At 58.7% G+C, this 17,078-nt stretch overlaps 22 non-coding genes across 22 annotated transcripts; all 22 read right to left on the bottom strand.

Moving 5' to 3' along the window:
• Positions 1-430: 430 nt before the first annotated feature.
• On the bottom strand, positions 431-549 carry LOC146227364 (U5 spliceosomal RNA). Its single transcript, XR_014750619.1, has one exon. It is a non-coding gene; the product is annotated as a U5 spliceosomal RNA (small nuclear RNA).
• Positions 550-1,056: 507 nt separating this feature from the next.
• LOC146227363 (U2 spliceosomal RNA) lies at positions 1,057-1,247 on the bottom strand. The gene has a single exon (XR_014750687.1). It is a non-coding gene; the product is annotated as a U2 spliceosomal RNA (small nuclear RNA).
• Positions 1,248-1,959: 712 nt separating this feature from the next.
• Positions 1,960-2,078, bottom strand: LOC146227362 (U5 spliceosomal RNA). The gene has a single exon (XR_014750618.1). It is a non-coding gene; the product is annotated as a U5 spliceosomal RNA (small nuclear RNA).
• A 509-nt stretch (positions 2,079-2,587) lies between these two features.
• Positions 2,588-2,778, bottom strand: LOC146227361 (U2 spliceosomal RNA). The gene has a single exon (XR_014750686.1). It is a non-coding gene; the product is annotated as a U2 spliceosomal RNA (small nuclear RNA).
• Positions 2,779-3,477: 699 nt separating this feature from the next.
• Positions 3,478-3,596, bottom strand: LOC146227360 (U5 spliceosomal RNA). Its single transcript, XR_014750617.1, has one exon. It is a non-coding gene; the product is annotated as a U5 spliceosomal RNA (small nuclear RNA).
• Positions 3,597-4,103: 507 nt separating this feature from the next.
• On the bottom strand, positions 4,104-4,294 carry LOC146227359 (U2 spliceosomal RNA). Its single transcript, XR_014750685.1, has one exon. It is a non-coding gene; the product is annotated as a U2 spliceosomal RNA (small nuclear RNA).
• Positions 4,295-4,993: 699 nt separating this feature from the next.
• LOC146227358 (U5 spliceosomal RNA) lies at positions 4,994-5,112 on the bottom strand. The gene has a single exon (XR_014750616.1). It is a non-coding gene; the product is annotated as a U5 spliceosomal RNA (small nuclear RNA).
• A 508-nt stretch (positions 5,113-5,620) lies between these two features.
• On the bottom strand, positions 5,621-5,811 carry LOC146227357 (U2 spliceosomal RNA). The gene has a single exon (XR_014750684.1). It is a non-coding gene; the product is annotated as a U2 spliceosomal RNA (small nuclear RNA).
• Positions 5,812-6,527: 716 nt separating this feature from the next.
• LOC146227356 (U5 spliceosomal RNA) lies at positions 6,528-6,646 on the bottom strand. The gene has a single exon (XR_014750614.1). It is a non-coding gene; the product is annotated as a U5 spliceosomal RNA (small nuclear RNA).
• Positions 6,647-7,164: 518 nt separating this feature from the next.
• Positions 7,165-7,355, bottom strand: LOC146227355 (U2 spliceosomal RNA). The gene has a single exon (XR_014750683.1). It is a non-coding gene; the product is annotated as a U2 spliceosomal RNA (small nuclear RNA).
• Positions 7,356-8,054: 699 nt separating this feature from the next.
• Positions 8,055-8,173, bottom strand: LOC146227354 (U5 spliceosomal RNA). The gene has a single exon (XR_014750613.1). It is a non-coding gene; the product is annotated as a U5 spliceosomal RNA (small nuclear RNA).
• Positions 8,174-8,707: 534 nt separating this feature from the next.
• On the bottom strand, positions 8,708-8,898 carry LOC146227353 (U2 spliceosomal RNA). The gene has a single exon (XR_014750682.1). It is a non-coding gene; the product is annotated as a U2 spliceosomal RNA (small nuclear RNA).
• A 699-nt stretch (positions 8,899-9,597) lies between these two features.
• Positions 9,598-9,716, bottom strand: LOC146227352 (U5 spliceosomal RNA). Its single transcript, XR_014750612.1, has one exon. It is a non-coding gene; the product is annotated as a U5 spliceosomal RNA (small nuclear RNA).
• Positions 9,717-10,238: 522 nt separating this feature from the next.
• LOC146227351 (U2 spliceosomal RNA) lies at positions 10,239-10,429 on the bottom strand. Its single transcript, XR_014750680.1, has one exon. It is a non-coding gene; the product is annotated as a U2 spliceosomal RNA (small nuclear RNA).
• Positions 10,430-11,128: 699 nt separating this feature from the next.
• On the bottom strand, positions 11,129-11,247 carry LOC146227350 (U5 spliceosomal RNA). The gene has a single exon (XR_014750611.1). It is a non-coding gene; the product is annotated as a U5 spliceosomal RNA (small nuclear RNA).
• A 534-nt stretch (positions 11,248-11,781) lies between these two features.
• Positions 11,782-11,972, bottom strand: LOC146227349 (U2 spliceosomal RNA). The gene has a single exon (XR_014750679.1). It is a non-coding gene; the product is annotated as a U2 spliceosomal RNA (small nuclear RNA).
• A 699-nt stretch (positions 11,973-12,671) lies between these two features.
• Positions 12,672-12,790, bottom strand: LOC146227348 (U5 spliceosomal RNA). Its single transcript, XR_014750610.1, has one exon. It is a non-coding gene; the product is annotated as a U5 spliceosomal RNA (small nuclear RNA).
• Positions 12,791-13,312: 522 nt separating this feature from the next.
• LOC146227347 (U2 spliceosomal RNA) lies at positions 13,313-13,503 on the bottom strand. The gene has a single exon (XR_014750678.1). It is a non-coding gene; the product is annotated as a U2 spliceosomal RNA (small nuclear RNA).
• A 699-nt stretch (positions 13,504-14,202) lies between these two features.
• LOC146227346 (U5 spliceosomal RNA) lies at positions 14,203-14,321 on the bottom strand. The gene has a single exon (XR_014750609.1). It is a non-coding gene; the product is annotated as a U5 spliceosomal RNA (small nuclear RNA).
• A 520-nt stretch (positions 14,322-14,841) lies between these two features.
• Positions 14,842-15,032, bottom strand: LOC146227345 (U2 spliceosomal RNA). Its single transcript, XR_014750677.1, has one exon. It is a non-coding gene; the product is annotated as a U2 spliceosomal RNA (small nuclear RNA).
• Positions 15,033-15,714: 682 nt separating this feature from the next.
• On the bottom strand, positions 15,715-15,833 carry LOC146227344 (U5 spliceosomal RNA). The gene has a single exon (XR_014750608.1). It is a non-coding gene; the product is annotated as a U5 spliceosomal RNA (small nuclear RNA).
• Positions 15,834-16,345: 512 nt separating this feature from the next.
• Positions 16,346-16,536, bottom strand: LOC146227343 (U2 spliceosomal RNA). The gene has a single exon (XR_014750676.1). It is a non-coding gene; the product is annotated as a U2 spliceosomal RNA (small nuclear RNA).
• Positions 16,537-17,078: the final 542 nt, after the last annotated feature.

Genomic DNA, 17,078 nt, shown 5'->3' with positions numbered 1-17,078 from the left:
AGCAGGGACCAAGAGGAAGCAGGGACCAAGAGGAAGCAGGGACCAAGAGGAAGCAGGGACCAAGAGGACCAAGAAGAAGCAGGGACCAAGAGGAAGCAGGGACCAAGAGGAAGCAGGGACCAAGAGGAAGCAGGGACCAAGAGGACCAAGAAGAAGCAGGGACCAAGAGGAAGCAGGGACCAAGAGGAAGCAGGGACCAAGAGGACCAAGAAGAAGCAGGGACCAAGAGGAAGCAGGGACCAAGAGGCCCAGCGGGCCACGGAAGGAGCAGGGACCAAAAGGCCAAGGGATCGGGATTAAGCAGAGGAAAAAGGAAGACAAAAAGACCTGCACGCACGCACGCACGCACGCACCCACCCACCCACCCACCCACCCAGCCACCCAACGCTAACCTTACCCTGCTTTTTTTCCTCACAAATCCATCAGGCTCTGCCCTCCCTCGGGCAAAGCCGACCAAAAATACCACGTCCCGCTCGTCGGCGCTCCCCTCCACGGAAGTCTTTAGTAAAAGGCGAAAGGCTTGTGCGTGCTGAAGGGGAGCCAGAGTGACCGTTTTTTTTGAAACCGCCCAAACGGCCCGCTCCCGACCCCTCCGTTGGCCCTGGCTCGCTCGTCCGCGGCGGCGTCCTTCCTTTCCGGGAAAAGGCGTGGAAACGCCACCGGCCGCAAAGGGGCTTTCACTCTCTCTCTCTTTCACTCTCTCTCTTTCACTCTCTCTCTTTCACTGTCTCTCTTTCACTCTCTCTCTCTTTCACTCTCACTCACTCACTCACTCACTCACTCACTCACTCACTGTCTCCCCCATTTCAAGTCACTCACCTCACTTCAGGTTTTTTTTTTTTTTTTTTTTTTATATCTAAAAGGGCGGGAAAACGCCGCCGGCCGACGGGGCTCCGCCGCCTCCGCCGCCTCCGCCGCCGCGCGTCAAACCCCTTTTTTCACCTCATCGCCACAAAAACCCAAGCCCCAACCCCAAAAACCCCAGCCCCAACCCCAAAAACCCCAGCCCCAACCCCAATCGCTCACTCCCTCGTTTTTTCCCTTTGACACGCTTAGAAAGAGTGCACCCTTCCCGGAGGCGCTGCAATACCGGGGCGATGCGCGGAGCGGACGGAGCGAGCCCCTGTTCCGACTCCCTGTGGCAAAAATCCGTTTAATATGTTGTCCTCGCATGGAGGACGTATCAGATATTAAACTGATAAGAACAGATACTACACTTGATCTTAGCCAAAAGGCCGAGAAGCGATGACCCGCACTGCTCCGCGCCCCCCGCGCGCGGGGCCTCCGTGCGCCGGCCGGGACGTTTGGGCGCCGGCCGCTCTGGCGACCGCCGGACCGAGAACGGCCCCGACGACGGAAGCCAAAAGGAAACGCCGACGCCGCAGGGGAAGAAGAAGAAGCGGCGGCGGCGGGGACCGAGAAGACGGCAGCTAAAAGCAAAGGCCAAGCGGGCCACGGAGGAAGAAGCAGGGACCAAGAGGAAGCAGGGACCAAGAGGAAGCAGGGACCAAGAGGAAGCAGGGACCAAGAGGAAGCAGGGACCAAGAGGAAGCAGGGACCAAGAGGAAGCAGGGACCAAGAGGAAGCAGGGACCAAGAGGACCAAGAAGAAGCAGGGACCAAGAGGAAGCAGGGACCAAGAGGAAGCAGGGACCAAGAGGAAGCAGGGACCAAGAGGACCAAGAAGAAGCAGGGACCAAGAGGAAGCAGGGACCAAGAGGAAGCAGGGACCAAGAGGACCAAGAAGAAGCAGGGACCAAGAGGAAGCAGGGACCAAGAGGCCCAGCGGGCCACGGAAGGAGCAGGGACCAAAAGGCCAAGGGATCGGGATTAAGCAGAGGAAAAAGGAAGACAAAAAGACCTGCACGCACGCACGCACGCACCCACCCACCCACCCACCCACCCAGCCACCCAACGCTAACCTTACCCTGCTTTTTTTCCTCACAAATCCATCAGGCTCTGCCCTCCCTCGGGCAAAGCCGACCAAAAATACCACGTCCCGCTCGTCGGCGCTCCCCTCCACGGAAGTCTTTAGTAAAAGGCGAAAGGCTTGTGCGTGCTGAAGGGGAGCCAGAGTGACCGTTTTTTTTGAAACCGCCCAAACGGCCCGCTCCCGACCCCTCCGTTGGCCCTGGCTCGCTCGTCCGCGGCGGCGTCCTTCCTTTCCGGGAAAAGGCGTGGAAACGCCACCGGCCGCAAAGGGGCTTTCACTCTCTCTCTCTTTCACTCTCTCTCTTTCACTCTCTCTCTTTCACTGTCTCTCTTTCACTCTCTCTCTCTTTCACTCTCACTCACTCACTCACTCACTCACTCACTCACTCACTGTCTCCCCCATTTCAAGTCACTCACCTCACTTCAGGTTTTTTTTTTTTTTTTTTTTTTTTATATCTAAAAGGGCGGGAAAACGCCGCCGGCCGACGGGGCTCCGCCGCCTCCGCCGCCTCCGCCGCCGCGCGTCAAACCCCTTTTTTCACCTCATCGCCACAAAAACCCAAGCCCCAACCCCAAAAACCCCAGCCCCAACCCCAAAAACCCCAGCCCCAACCCCAATCGCTCACTCCCTCGTTTTTTCCCTTTGACACGCTTAGAAAGAGTGCACCCTTCCCGGAGGCGCTGCAATACCGGGGCGATGCGCGGAGCGGACGGAGCGAGCCCCTGTTCCGACTCCCTGTGGCAAAAATCCGTTTAATATGTTGTCCTCGCATGGAGGACGTATCAGATATTAAACTGATAAGAACAGATACTACACTTGATCTTAGCCAAAAGGCCGAGAAGCGATGACCCGCACTGCTCCGCGCCCCCCGCGCGCGGGGCCTCCGTGCGCCGGCCGGGACGTTTGGGCGCCGGCCGCTCTGGCGACCGCCGGACCGAGAACGGCCCCGACGACGGAAGCCAAAAGGAAACGCCGACGCCGCAGGGGAAGAAGAAGAAGCGGCGGCGGCGGGGACCGAGAAGACGGCAGCTAAAAGCAAAGGCCAAGCGGGCCACGGAGGAAGAAGCAGGGACCAAGAGGAAGCAGGGACCAAGAGGAAGCAGGGACCAAGAGGAAGCAGGGACCAAGAGGAAGCAGGGACCAAGAGGAAGCAGGGACCAAGAGGAAGCAGGGACCAAGAGGACCAAGAAGAAGCAGGGACCAAGAGGAAGCAGGGACCAAGAGGAAGCAGGGACCAAGAGGAAGCAGGGACCAAGAGGACCAAGAAGAAGCAGGGACCAAGAGGAAGCAGGGACCAAGAGGAAGCAGGGACCAAGAGGACCAAGAAGAAGCAGGGACCAAGAGGAAGCAGGGACCAAGAGGCCCAGCGGGCCACGGAAGGAGCAGGGACCAAAAGGCCAAGGGATCGGGATTAAGCAGAGGAAAAAGGAAGACAAAAAGACCTGCACGCACGCACGCACGCACGCACCCACCCACCCACCCACCCACCCAGCCACCCAACGCTAACCTTACCCTGCTTTTTTTCCTCACAAATCCATCAGGCTCTGCCCTCCCTCGGGCAAAGCCGACCAAAAATACCACGTCCCGCTCGTCGGCGCTCCCCTCCACGGAAGTCTTTAGTAAAAGGCGAAAGGCTTGTGCGTGCTGAAGGGGAGCCAGAGTGACCGTTTTTTTTGAAACCGCCCAAACGGCCCGCTCCCGACCCCTCCGTTGGCCCTGGCTCGCTCGTCCGCGGCGGCGTCCTTCCTTTCCGGGAAAAGGCGTGGAAACGCCACCGGCCGCAAAGGGGCTTTCACTCTCTCTCTCTTTCACTCTCTCTCTTTCACTCTCTCTCTTTCACTGTCTCTCTTTCACTCTCTCTCTCTTTCACTCTCACTCACTCACTCACTCACTCACTCACTCACTCACTGTCTCCCCCATTTCAAGTCACTCACCTCACTTCAGGTTTTTTTTTTTTTTTTTTTTTTATATCTAAAAGGGCGGGAAAACGCCGCCGGCCGACGGGGCTCCGCCGCCTCCGCCGCCTCCGCCGCCGCGCGTCAAACCCCTTTTTTCACCTCATCGCCACAAAAACCCAAGCCCCAACCCCAAAAACCCCAGCCCCAACCCCAAAAACCCCAGCCCCAACCCCAATCGCTCACTCCCTCGTTTTTTCCCTTTGACACGCTTAGAAAGAGTGCACCCTTCCCGGAGGCGCTGCAATACCGGGGCGATGCGCGGAGCGGACGGAGCGAGCCCCTGTTCCGACTCCCTGTGGCAAAAATCCGTTTAATATGTTGTCCTCGCATGGAGGACGTATCAGATATTAAACTGATAAGAACAGATACTACACTTGATCTTAGCCAAAAGGCCGAGAAGCGATGACCCGCACTGCTCCGCGCCCCCCGCGCGCGGGGCCTCCGTGCGCCGGCCGGGACGTTTGGGCGCCGGCCGCTCTGGCGACCGCCGGACCGAGAACGGCCCCGACGACGGAAGCCAAAAGGAAACGCCGACGCCGCAGGGGAAGAAGAAGAAGCGGCGGCGGCGGGGACCGAGAAGACGGCAGCTAAAAGCAAAGGCCAAGCGGGCCACGGAGGAAGAAGCAGGGACCAAGAGGAAGCAGGGACCAAGAGGAAGCAGGGACCAAGAGGAAGCAGGGACCAAGAGGAAGCAGGGACCAAGAGGAAGCAGGGACCAAGAGGAAGCAGGGACCAAGAGGACCAAGAAGAAGCAGGGACCAAGAGGAAGCAGGGACCAAGAGGAAGCAGGGACCAAGAGGAAGCAGGGACCAAGAGGACCAAGAAGAAGCAGGGACCAAGAGGAAGCAGGGACCAAGAGGAAGCAGGGACCAAGAGGACCAAGAAGAAGCAGGGACCAAGAGGAAGCAGGGACCAAGAGGCCCAGCGGGCCACGGAAGGAGCAGGGACCAAAAGGCCAAGGGATCGGGATTAAGCAGAGGAAAAAGGAAGACAAAAAGACCTGCACGCACGCACGCACGCACGCACCCACCCACCCACCCACCCACCCAGCCACCCAACGCTAACCTTACCCTGCTTTTTTTCCTCACAAATCCATCAGGCTCTGCCCTCCCTCGGGCAAAGCCGACCAAAAATACCACGTCCCGCTCGTCGGCGCTCCCCTCCACGGAAGTCTTTAGTAAAAGGCGAAAGGCTTGTGCGTGCTGAAGGGGAGCCAGAGTGACCGTTTTTTTTGAAACCGCCCAAACGGCCCGCTCCCGACCCCTCCGTTGGCCCTGGCTCGCTCGTCCGCGGCGGCGTCCTTCCTTTCCGGGAAAAGGCGTGGAAACGCCACCGGCCGCAAAGGGGCTTTCACTCTCTCTCTCTTTCACTCTCTCTCTTTCACTCTCTCTCTTTCACTGTCTCTCTTTCACTCTCTCTCTCTTTCACTCTCACTCACTCACTCACTCACTCACTCACTCACTCACTGTCTCCCCCATTTCAAGTCACTCACCTCACTTCAGGTTTTTTTTTTTTTTTTTTTTTTTATATCTAAAAGGGCGGGAAAACGCCGCCGGCCGACGGGGCTCCGCCGCCTCCGCCGCCTCCGCCGCCGCGCGTCAAACCCCTTTTTTCACCTCATCGCCACAAAAACCCAAGCCCCAACCCCAAAAACCCCAGCCCCAACCCCAAAAACCCCAGCCCCAACCCCAATCGCTCACTCCCTCGTTTTTTCCCTTTGACACGCTTAGAAAGAGTGCACCCTTCCCGGAGGCGCTGCAATACCGGGGCGATGCGCGGAGCGGACGGAGCGAGCCCCTGTTCCGACTCCCTGTGGCAAAAATCCGTTTAATATGTTGTCCTCGCATGGAGGACGTATCAGATATTAAACTGATAAGAACAGATACTACACTTGATCTTAGCCAAAAGGCCGAGAAGCGATGACCCGCACTGCTCCGCGCCCCCCGCGCGCGGGGCCTCCGTGCGCCGGCCGGGACGTTTGGGCGCCGGCCGCTCTGGCGACCGCCGGACCGAGAACGGCCCCGACGACGGAAGCCAAAAGGAAACGCCGACGCCGCAGGGGAAGAAGAAGAAGCGGCGGCGGCGGGGACCGAGAAGACGGCAGCTAAAAGCAAAGGCCAAGCGGGCCACGGAGGAAGAAGCAGGGACCAAGAGGAAGCAGGGACCAAGAGGAAGCAGGGACCAAGAGGAAGCAGGGACCAAGAGGAAGCAGGGACCAAGAGGAAGCAGGGACCAAGAGGAAGCAGGGACCAAGAGGAAGCAGGGACCAAGAGGACCAAGAAGAAGCAGGGACCAAGAGGAAGCAGGGACCAAGAGGAAGCAGGGACCAAGAGGAAGCAGGGACCAAGAGGACCAAGAAGAAGCAGGGACCAAGAGGAAGCAGGGACCAAGAGGAAGCAGGGACCAAGAGGACCAAGAAGAAGCAGGGACCAAGAGGAAGCAGGGACCAAGAGGCCCAGCGGGCCACGGAAGGAGCAGGGACCAAAAGGCCAAGGGATCGGGATTAAGCAGAGGAAAAAGGAAGACAAAAAGACCTGCACGCACGCACGCACGCACGCACCCACCCACCCACCCACCCACCCAGCCACCCAACGCTAACCTTACCCTGCTTTTTTTCCTCACAAATCCATCAGGCTCTGCCCTCCCTCGGGCAAAGCCGACCAAAAATACCACGTCCCGCTCGTCGGCGCTCCCCTCCACGGAAGTCTTTAGTAAAAGGCGAAAGGCTTGTGCGTGCTGAAGGGGAGCCAGAGTGACCGTTTTTTTTGAAACCGCCCAAACGGCCCGCTCCCGACCCCTCCGTTGGCCCTGGCTCGCTCGTCCGCGGCGGCGTCCTTCCTTTCCGGGAAAAGGCGTGGAAACGCCACCGGCCGCAAAGGGGCTTTCACTCTCTCTCTCTTTCACTCTCTCTCTTTCACTCTCTCTCTTTCACTGTCTCTCTTTCACTCTCTCTCTCTTTCACTCTCACTCACTCACTCACTCACTCACTCACTCACTCACTCACTCACTCACTGTCTCCCCCATTTCAAGTCACTCACCTCACTTCAGGTTTTTTTTTTTTTTTTTTTTTATATCTAAAAGGGCGGGAAAACGCCGCCGGCCGACGGGGCTCCGCCGCCTCCGCCGCCTCCGCCGCCGCGCGTCAAACCCCTTTTTTCACCTCATCGCCACAAAAACCCAAGCCCCAACCCCAAAAACCCCAGCCCCAACCCCAAAAACCCCAGCCCCAACCCCAATCGCTCACTCCCTCGTTTTTTCCCTTTGACACGCTTAGAAAGAGTGCACCCTTCCCGGAGGCGCTGCAATACCGGGGCGATGCGCGGAGCGGACGGAGCGAGCCCCTGTTCCGACTCCCTGTGGCAAAAATCCGTTTAATATGTTGTCCTCGCATGGAGGACGTATCAGATATTAAACTGATAAGAACAGATACTACACTTGATCTTAGCCAAAAGGCCGAGAAGCGATGACCCGCACTGCTCCGCGCCCCCCGCGCGCGGGGCCTCCGTGCGCCGGCCGGGACGTTTGGGCGCCGGCCGCTCTGGCGACCGCCGGACCGAGAACGGCCCCGACGACGGAAGCCAAAAGGAAACGCCGACGCCGCAGGGGAAGAAGAAGAAGCGGCGGCGGCGGGGACCGAGAAGACGGCAGCTAAAAGCAAAGGCCAAGCGGGCCACGGAGGAAGAAGCAGGGACCAAGAGGAAGCAGGGACCAAGAGGAAGCAGGGACCAAGAGGAAGCAGGGACCAAGAGGAAGCAGGGACCAAGAGGAAGCAGGGACCAAGAGGAAGCAGGGACCAAGAGGACCAAGAAGAAGCAGGGACCAAGAGGAAGCAGGGACCAAGAGGAAGCAGGGACCAAGAGGAAGCAGGGACCAAGAGGACCAAGAAGAAGCAGGGACCAAGAGGAAGCAGGGACCAAGAGGAAGCAGGGACCAAGAGGACCAAGAAGAAGCAGGGACCAAGAGGAAGCAGGGACCAAGAGGCCCAGCGGGCCACGGAAGGAGCAGGGACCAAAAGGCCAAGGGATCGGGATTAAGCAGAGGAAAAAGGAAGACAAAAAGACCTGCACGCACGCACGCACGCACGCACCCACCCACCCACCCACCCACCCAGCCACCCAACGCTAACCTTACCCTGCTTTTTTTCCTCACAAATCCATCAGGCTCTGCCCTCCCTCGGGCAAAGCCGACCAAAAATACCACGTCCCGCTCGTCGGCGCTCCCCTCCACGGAAGTCTTTAGTAAAAGGCGAAAGGCTTGTGCGTGCTGAAGGGGAGCCAGAGTGACCGTTTTTTTTGAAACCGCCCAAACGGCCCGCTCCCGACCCCTCCGTTGGCCCTGGCTCGCTCGTCCGCGGCGGCGTCCTTCCTTTCCGGGAAAAGGCGTGGAAACGCCACCGGCCGCAAAGGGGCTTTCACTCTCTCTCTCTTTCACTCTCTCTCTTTCACTCTCTCTCTTTCACTCTCTCTCTTTCACTGTCTCTCTTTCACTCTCTCTCTCTTTCACTCTCACTCACTCACTCACTCACTCACTCACTCACTCACTCACTCACTCACTGTCTCCCCCATTTCAAGTCACTCACCTCACTTCAGGTTTTTTTTTTTTTTTTTTTTTTTATATCTAAAAGGGCGGGAAAACGCCGCCGGCCGACGGGGCTCCGCCGCCTCCGCCGCCTCCGCCGCCGCGCGTCAAACCCCTTTTTTCACCTCATCGCCACAAAAACCCAAGCCCCAACCCCAAAAACCCCAGCCCCAACCCCAAAAACCCCAGCCCCAACCCCAATCGCTCACTCCCTCGTTTTTTCCCTTTGACACGCTTAGAAAGAGTGCACCCTTCCCGGAGGCGCTGCAATACCGGGGCGATGCGCGGAGCGGACGGAGCGAGCCCCTGTTCCGACTCCCTGTGGCAAAAATCCGTTTAATATGTTGTCCTCGCATGGAGGACGTATCAGATATTAAACTGATAAGAACAGATACTACACTTGATCTTAGCCAAAAGGCCGAGAAGCGATGACCCGCACTGCTCCGCGCCCCCCGCGCGCGGGGCCTCCGTGCGCCGGCCGGGACGTTTGGGCGCCGGCCGCTCTGGCGACCGCCGGACCGAGAACGGCCCCGACGACGGAAGCCAAAAGGAAACGCCGACGCCGCAGGGGAAGAAGAAGAAGCGGCGGCGGCGGGGACCGAGAAGACGGCAGCTAAAAGCAAAGGCCAAGCGGGCCACGGAGGAAGAAGCAGGGACCAAGAGGAAGCAGGGACCAAGAGGAAGCAGGGACCAAGAGGAAGCAGGGACCAAGAGGAAGCAGGGACCAAGAGGAAGCAGGGACCAAGAGGAAGCAGGGACCAAGAGGACCAAGAAGAAGCAGGGACCAAGAGGAAGCAGGGACCAAGAGGAAGCAGGGACCAAGAGGAAGCAGGGACCAAGAGGACCAAGAAGAAGCAGGGACCAAGAGGAAGCAGGGACCAAGAGGAAGCAGGGACCAAGAGGACCAAGAAGAAGCAGGGACCAAGAGGAAGCAGGGACCAAGAGGCCCAGCGGGCCACGGAAGGAGCAGGGACCAAAAGGCCAAGGGATCGGGATTAAGCAGAGGAAAAAGGAAGACAAAAAGACCTGCACGCACGCACGCACGCACGCACCCACCCACCCACCCACCCACCCAGCCACCCAACGCTAACCTTACCCTGCTTTTTTTCCTCACAAATCCATCAGGCTCTGCCCTCCCTCGGGCAAAGCCGACCAAAAATACCACGTCCCGCTCGTCGGCGCTCCCCTCCACGGAAGTCTTTAGTAAAAGGCGAAAGGCTTGTGCGTGCTGAAGGGGAGCCAGAGTGACCGTTTTTTTTGAAACCGCCCAAACGGCCCGCTCCCGACCCCTCCGTTGGCCCTGGCTCGCTCGTCCGCGGCGGCGTCCTTCCTTTCCGGGAAAAGGCGTGGAAACGCCACCGGCCGCAAAGGGGCTTTCACTCTCTCTCTCTTTCACTCTCTCTCTTTCACTCTCTCTCTTTCACTGTCTCTCTTTCACTCTCTCTCTCTTTCACTCTCACTCACTCACTCACTCACTCACTCACTCACTCACTCACTCACTCACTGTCTCCCCCATTTCAAGTCACTCACCTCACTTCAGGTTTTTTTTTTTTTTTTTTTTTTTTTATATCTAAAAGGGCGGGAAAACGCCGCCGGCCGACGGGGCTCCGCCGCCTCCGCCGCCTCCGCCGCCGCGCGTCAAACCCCTTTTTTCACCTCATCGCCACAAAAACCCAAGCCCCAACCCCAAAAACCCCAGCCCCAACCCCAAAAACCCCAGCCCCAACCCCAATCGCTCACTCCCTCGTTTTTTCCCTTTGACACGCTTAGAAAGAGTGCACCCTTCCCGGAGGCGCTGCAATACCGGGGCGATGCGCGGAGCGGACGGAGCGAGCCCCTGTTCCGACTCCCTGTGGCAAAAATCCGTTTAATATGTTGTCCTCGCATGGAGGACGTATCAGATATTAAACTGATAAGAACAGATACTACACTTGATCTTAGCCAAAAGGCCGAGAAGCGATGACCCGCACTGCTCCGCGCCCCCCGCGCGCGGGGCCTCCGTGCGCCGGCCGGGACGTTTGGGCGCCGGCCGCTCTGGCGACCGCCGGACCGAGAACGGCCCCGACGACGGAAGCCAAAAGGAAACGCCGACGCCGCAGGGGAAGAAGAAGAAGCGGCGGCGGCGGGGACCGAGAAGACGGCAGCTAAAAGCAAAGGCCAAGCGGGCCACGGAGGAAGAAGCAGGGACCAAGAGGAAGCAGGGACCAAGAGGAAGCAGGGACCAAGAGGAAGCAGGGACCAAGAGGAAGCAGGGACCAAGAGGAAGCAGGGACCAAGAGGAAGCAGGGACCAAGAGGACCAAGAAGAAGCAGGGACCAAGAGGAAGCAGGGACCAAGAGGAAGCAGGGACCAAGAGGAAGCAGGGACCAAGAGGACCAAGAAGAAGCAGGGACCAAGAGGAAGCAGGGACCAAGAGGAAGCAGGGACCAAGAGGACCAAGAAGAAGCAGGGACCAAGAGGAAGCAGGGACCAAGAGGCCCAGCGGGCCACGGAAGGAGCAGGGACCAAAAGGCCAAGGGATCGGGATTAAGCAGAGGAAAAAGGAAGACAAAAAGACCTGCACGCACGCACGCACGCACGCACCCACCCACCCACCCACCCACCCAGCCACCCAACGCTAACCTTACCCTGCTTTTTTTCCTCACAAATCCATCAGGCTCTGCCCTCCCTCGGGCAAAGCCGACCAAAAATACCACGTCCCGCTCGTCGGCGCTCCCCTCCACGGAAGTCTTTAGTAAAAGGCGAAAGGCTTGTGCGTGCTGAAGGGGAGCCAGAGTGACCGTTTTTTTTGAAACCGCCCAAACGGCCCGCTCCCGACCCCTCCGTTGGCCCTGGCTCGCTCGTCCGCGGCGGCGTCCTTCCTTTCCGGGAAAAGGCGTGGAAACGCCACCGGCCGCAAAGGGGCTTTCACTCTCTCTCTCTTTCACTCTCTCTCTTTCACTCTCTCTCTTTCACTCTCTCTCTTTCACTGTCTCTCTTTCACTCTCTCTCTCTTTCACTCTCACTCACTCACTCACTCACTCACTCACTCACTCACTCACTCACTCACTGTCTCCCCCATTTCAAGTCACTCACCTCACTTCAGGTTTTTTTTTTTTTTTTTTTTTTTATATCTAAAAGGGCGGGAAAACGCCGCCGGCCGACGGGGCTCCGCCGCCTCCGCCGCCTCCGCCGCCGCGCGTCAAACCCCTTTTTTCACCTCATCGCCACAAAAACCCAAGCCCCAACCCCAAAAACCCCAGCCCCAACCCCAAAAACCCCAGCCCCAACCCCAATCGCTCACTCCCTCGTTTTTTCCCTTTGACACGCTTAGAAAGAGTGCACCCTTCCCGGAGGCGCTGCAATACCGGGGCGATGCGCGGAGCGGACGGAGCGAGCCCCTGTTCCGACTCCCTGTGGCAAAAATCCGTTTAATATGTTGTCCTCGCATGGAGGACGTATCAGATATTAAACTGATAAGAACAGATACTACACTTGATCTTAGCCAAAAGGCCGAGAAGCGATGACCCGCACTGCTCCGCGCCCCCCGCGCGCGGGGCCTCCGTGCGCCGGCCGGGACGTTTGGGCGCCGGCCGCTCTGGCGACCGCCGGACCGAGAACGGCCCCGACGACGGAAGCCAAAAGGAAACGCCGACGCCGCAGGGGAAGAAGAAGAAGCGGCGGCGGCGGGGACCGAGAAGACGGCAGCTAAAAGCAAAGGCCAAGCGGGCCACGGAGGAAGAAGCAGGGACCAAGAGGAAGCAGGGACCAAGAGGAAGCAGGGACCAAGAGGAAGCAGGGACCAAGAGGAAGCAGGGACCAAGAGGAAGCAGGGACCAAGAGGAAGCAGGGACCAAGAGGACCAAGAAGAAGCAGGGACCAAGAGGAAGCAGGGACCAAGAGGAAGCAGGGACCAAGAGGAAGCAGGGACCAAGAGGACCAAGAAGAAGCAGGGACCAAGAGGAAGCAGGGACCAAGAGGAAGCAGGGACCAAGAGGACCAAGAAGAAGCAGGGACCAAGAGGAAGCAGGGACCAAGAGGCCCAGCGGGCCACGGAAGGAGCAGGGACCAAAAGGCCAAGGGATCGGGATTAAGCAGAGGAAAAAGGAAGACAAAAAGACCTGCACGCACGCACGCACGCACGCACCCACCCACCCACCCACCCACCCAGCCACCCAACGCTAACCTTACCCTGCTTTTTTTCCTCACAAATCCATCAGGCTCTGCCCTCCCTCGGGCAAAGCCGACCAAAAATACCACGTCCCGCTCGTCGGCGCTCCCCTCCACGGAAGTCTTTAGTAAAAGGCGAAAGGCTTGTGCGTGCTGAAGGGGAGCCAGAGTGACCGTTTTTTTTGAAACCGCCCAAACGGCCCGCTCCCGACCCCTCCGTTGGCCCTGGCTCGCTCGTCCGCGGCGGCGTCCTTCCTTTCCGGGAAAAGGCGTGGAAACGCCACCGGCCGCAAAGGGGCTTTCACTCTCTCTCTCTTTCACTCTCTCTCTTTCACTCTCTCTCTTTCACTGTCTCTCTTTCACTCTCTCTCTCTTTCACTCTCACTCACTCACTCACTCACTCACTCACTCACTCACTCACTCACTCACTGTCTCCCCCATTTCAAGTCACTCACCTCACTTCAGGTTTTTTTTTTTTTTTTTTTTTTTTTATATCTAAAAGGGCGGGAAAACACCGCCGGCCGACGGGGCTCCGCCGCCTCCGCCGCCTCCGCCGCCGCGCGTCAAACCCCTTTTTTCACCTCATCGCCACAAAAACCCAAGCCCCAACCCCAAAAACCCCAGCCCCAACCCCAAAAACCCCAGCCCCAACCCCAATCGCTCACTCCCTCGTTTTTTCCCTTTGACACGCTTAGAAAGAGTGCACCCTTCCCGGAGGCGCTGCAATACCGGGGCGATGCGCGGAGCGGACGGAGCGAGCCCCTGTTCCGACTCCCTGTGGCAAAAATCCGTTTAATATGTTGTCCTCGCATGGAGGACGTATCAGATATTAAACTGATAAGAACAGATACTACACTTGATCTTAGCCAAAAGGCCGAGAAGCGATGACCCGCACTGCTCCGCGCCCCCCGCGCGCGGGGCCTCCGTGCGCCGGCCGGGACGTTTGGGCGCCGGCCGCTCTGGCGACCGCCGGACCGAGAACGGCCCCGACGACGGAAGCCAAAAGGAAACGCCGACGCCGCAGGGGAAGAAGAAGAAGCGGCGGCGGCGGGGACCGAGAAGACGGCAGCTAAAAGCAAAGGCCAAGCGGGCCACGGAGGAAGAAGCAGGGACCAAGAGGAAGCAGGGACCAAGAGGAAGCAGGGACCAAGAGGAAGCAGGGACCAAGAGGAAGCAGGGACCAAGAGGAAGCAGGGACCAAGAGGAAGCAGGGACCAAGAGGACCAAGAAGAAGCAGGGACCAAGAGGAAGCAGGGACCAAGAGGAAGCAGGGACCAAGAGGAAGCAGGGACCAAGAGGACCAAGAAGAAGCAGGGACCAAGAGGAAGCAGGGACCAAGAGGAAGCAGGGACCAAGAGGACCAAGAAGAAGCAGGGACCAAGAGGAAGCAGGGACCAAGAGGCCCAGCGGGCCACGGAAGGAGCAGGGACCAAAAGGCCAAGGGATCGGGATTAAGCAGAGGAAAAAGGAAGACAAAAAGACCTGCACGCACGCACGCACGCACGCACCCACCCACCCACCCACCCACCCAGCCACCCAACGCTAACCTTACCCTGCTTTTTTTCCTCACAAATCCATCAGGCTCTGCCCTCCCTCGGGCAAAGCCGACCAAAAATACCACGTCCCGCTCGTCGGCGCTCCCCTCCACGGAAGTCTTTAGTAAAAGGCGAAAGGCTTGTGCGTGCTGAAGGGGAGCCAGAGTGACCGTTTTTTTTGAAACCGCCCAAACGGCCCGCTCCCGACCCCTCCGTTGGCCCTGGCTCGCTCGTCCGCGGCGGCGTCCTTCCTTTCCGGGAAAAGGCGTGGAAACGCCACCGGCCGCAAAGGGGCTTTCACTCTCTCTCTCTTTCACTCTCTCTCTTTCACTCTCTCTCTTTCACTGTCTCTCTTTCACTCTCTCTCTCTTTCACTCTCACTCACTCACTCACTCACTCACTCACTCACTCACTCACTCACTCACTGTCTCCCCCATTTCAAGTCACTCACCTCACTTCAGGTTTTTTTTTTTTTTTTTTTTTTTATATCTAAAAGGGCGGGAAAACGCCGCCGGCCGACGGGGCTCCGCCGCCTCCGCCGCCTCCGCCGCCGCGCGTCAAACCCCTTTTTTCACCTCATCGCCACAAAAACCCAAGCCCCAACCCCAAAAACCCCAGCCCCAACCCCAAAAACCCCAGCCCCAACCCCAATCGCTCACTCCCTCGTTTTTTCCCTTTGACACGCTTAGAAAGAGTGCACCCTTCCCGGAGGCGCTGCAATACCGGGGCGATGCGCGGAGCGGACGGAGCGAGCCCCTGTTCCGACTCCCTGTGGCAAAAATCCGTTTAATATGTTGTCCTCGCATGGAGGACGTATCAGATATTAAACTGATAAGAACAGATACTACACTTGATCTTAGCCAAAAGGCCGAGAAGCGATGACCCGCACTGCTCCGCGCCCCCCGCGCGCGGGGCCTCCGTGCGCCGGCCGGGACGTTTGGGCGCCGGCCGCTCTGGCGACCGCCGGACCGAGAACGGCCCCGACGACGGAAGCCAAAAGGAAACGCCGACGCCGCAGGGGAAGAAGAAGAAGCGGCGGCGGCGGGGACCGAGAAGACGGCAGCTAAAAGCAAAGGCCAAGCGGGCCACGGAGGAAGAAGCAGGGACCAAGAGGAAGCAGGGACCAAGAGGAAGCAGGGACCAAGAGGAAGCAGGGACCAAGAGGAAGCAGGGACCAAGAGGAAGCAGGGACCAAGAGGACCAAGAAGAAGCAGGGACCAAGAGGAAGCAGGGACCAAGAGGAAGCAGGGACCAAGAGGAAGCAGGGACCAAGAGGACCAAGAAGAAGCAGGGACCAAGAGGAAGCAGGGACCAAGAGGAAGCAGGGACCAAGAGGACCAAGAAGAAGCAGGGACCAAGAGGAAGCAGGGACCAAGAGGCCCAGCGGGCCACGGAAGGAGCAGGGACCAAAAGGCCAAGGGATCGGGATTAAGCAGAGGAAAAAGGAAGACAAAAAGACCTGCACGCACGCACGCACGCACGCACCCACCCACCCACCCACCCACCCAGCCACCCAACGCTAACCTTACCCTGCTTTTTTTCCTCACAAATCCATCAGGCTCTGCCCTCCCTCGGGCAAAGCCGACCAAAAATACCACGTCCCGCTCGTCGGCGCTCCCCTCCACGGAAGTCTTTAGTAAAAGGCGAAAGGCTTGTGCGTGCTGAAGGGGAGCCAGAGTGACCGTTTTTTTTGAAACCGCCCAAACGGCCCGCTCCCGACCCCTCCGTTGGCCCTGGCTCGCTCGTCCGCGGCGGCGTCCTTCCTTTCCGGGAAAAGGCGTGGAAACGCCACCGGCCGCAAAGGGGCTTTCACTCTCTCTCTCTTTCACTCTCTCTCTTTCACTCTCTCTCTTTCACTGTCTCTCTTTCACTCTCTCTCTCTTTCACTCTCACTCACTCACTCACTCACTCACTCACTCACTCACTGTCTCCCCCATTTCAAGTCACTCACCTCACTTCAGGTTTTTTTTTTTTTTTTTTTTTTTTTTTATATCTAAAAGGGCGGGAAAACGCCGCCGGCCGACGGGGCTCCGCCGCCTCCGCCGCCTCCGCCGCCGCGCGTCAAACCCCTTTTTTCACCTCATCGCCACAAAAACCCAAGCCCCAACCCCAAAAACCCCAGCCCCAACCCCAAAAACCCCAGCCCCAACCCCAATCGCTCACTCCCTCGTTTTTTCCCTTTGACACGCTTAGAAAGAGTGCACCCTTCCCGGAGGCGCTGCAATACCGGGGCGATGCGCGGAGCGGACGGAGCGAGCCCCTGTTCCGACTCCCTGTGGCAAAAATCCGTTTAATATGTTGTCCTCGCATGGAGGACGTATCAGATATTAAACTGATAAGAACAGATACTACACTTGATCTTAGCCAAAAGGCCGAGAAGCGATGACCCGCACTGCTCCGCGCCCCCCGCGCGCGGGGCCTCCGTGCGCCGGCCGGGACGTTTGGGCGCCGGCCGCTCTGGCGACCGCCGGACCGAGAACGGCCCCGACGACGGAAGCCAAAAGGAAACGCCGACGCCGCAGGGGAAGAAGAAGAAGCGGCGGCGGCGGGGACCGAGAAGACGGCAGCTAAAAGCAAAGGCCAAGCGGGCCACGGAGGAAGAAGCAGGGACCAAGAGGAAGCAGGGACCAAGAGGAAGCAGGGACCAAGAGGAAGCAGGGACCAAGAGGAAGCAGGGACCAAGAGGAAGCAGGGACCAAGAGGAAGCAGGGACCAAGAGGACCAAGAAGAAGCAGGGACCAAGAGGAAGCAGGGACCAAGAGGAAGCAGGGACCAAGAGGAAGCAGGGACCAAGAGGACCAAGAAGAAGCAGGGACCAAGAGGAAGCAGGGACCAAGAGGAAGCAGGGACCAAGAGGACCAAGAAGAAGCAGGGACCAAGAGGAAGCAGGGACCAAGAGGCCCAGCGGGCCACGGAAGGAGCAGGG

Source organism: Hypomesus nipponensis, chromosome 25 (genome assembly GCF_054491055.1).
Source record: "Hypomesus nipponensis isolate SF chromosome 25, ASM5449105v1, whole genome shotgun sequence".
NCBI classification, from domain to species: Eukaryota; Metazoa; Chordata; class Actinopteri; order Osmeriformes; family Osmeridae; genus Hypomesus; species Hypomesus nipponensis.
Note: the sequence above shows the minus strand (reverse complement) of the source record. Positions and strands in the feature narration are given on the sequence as shown.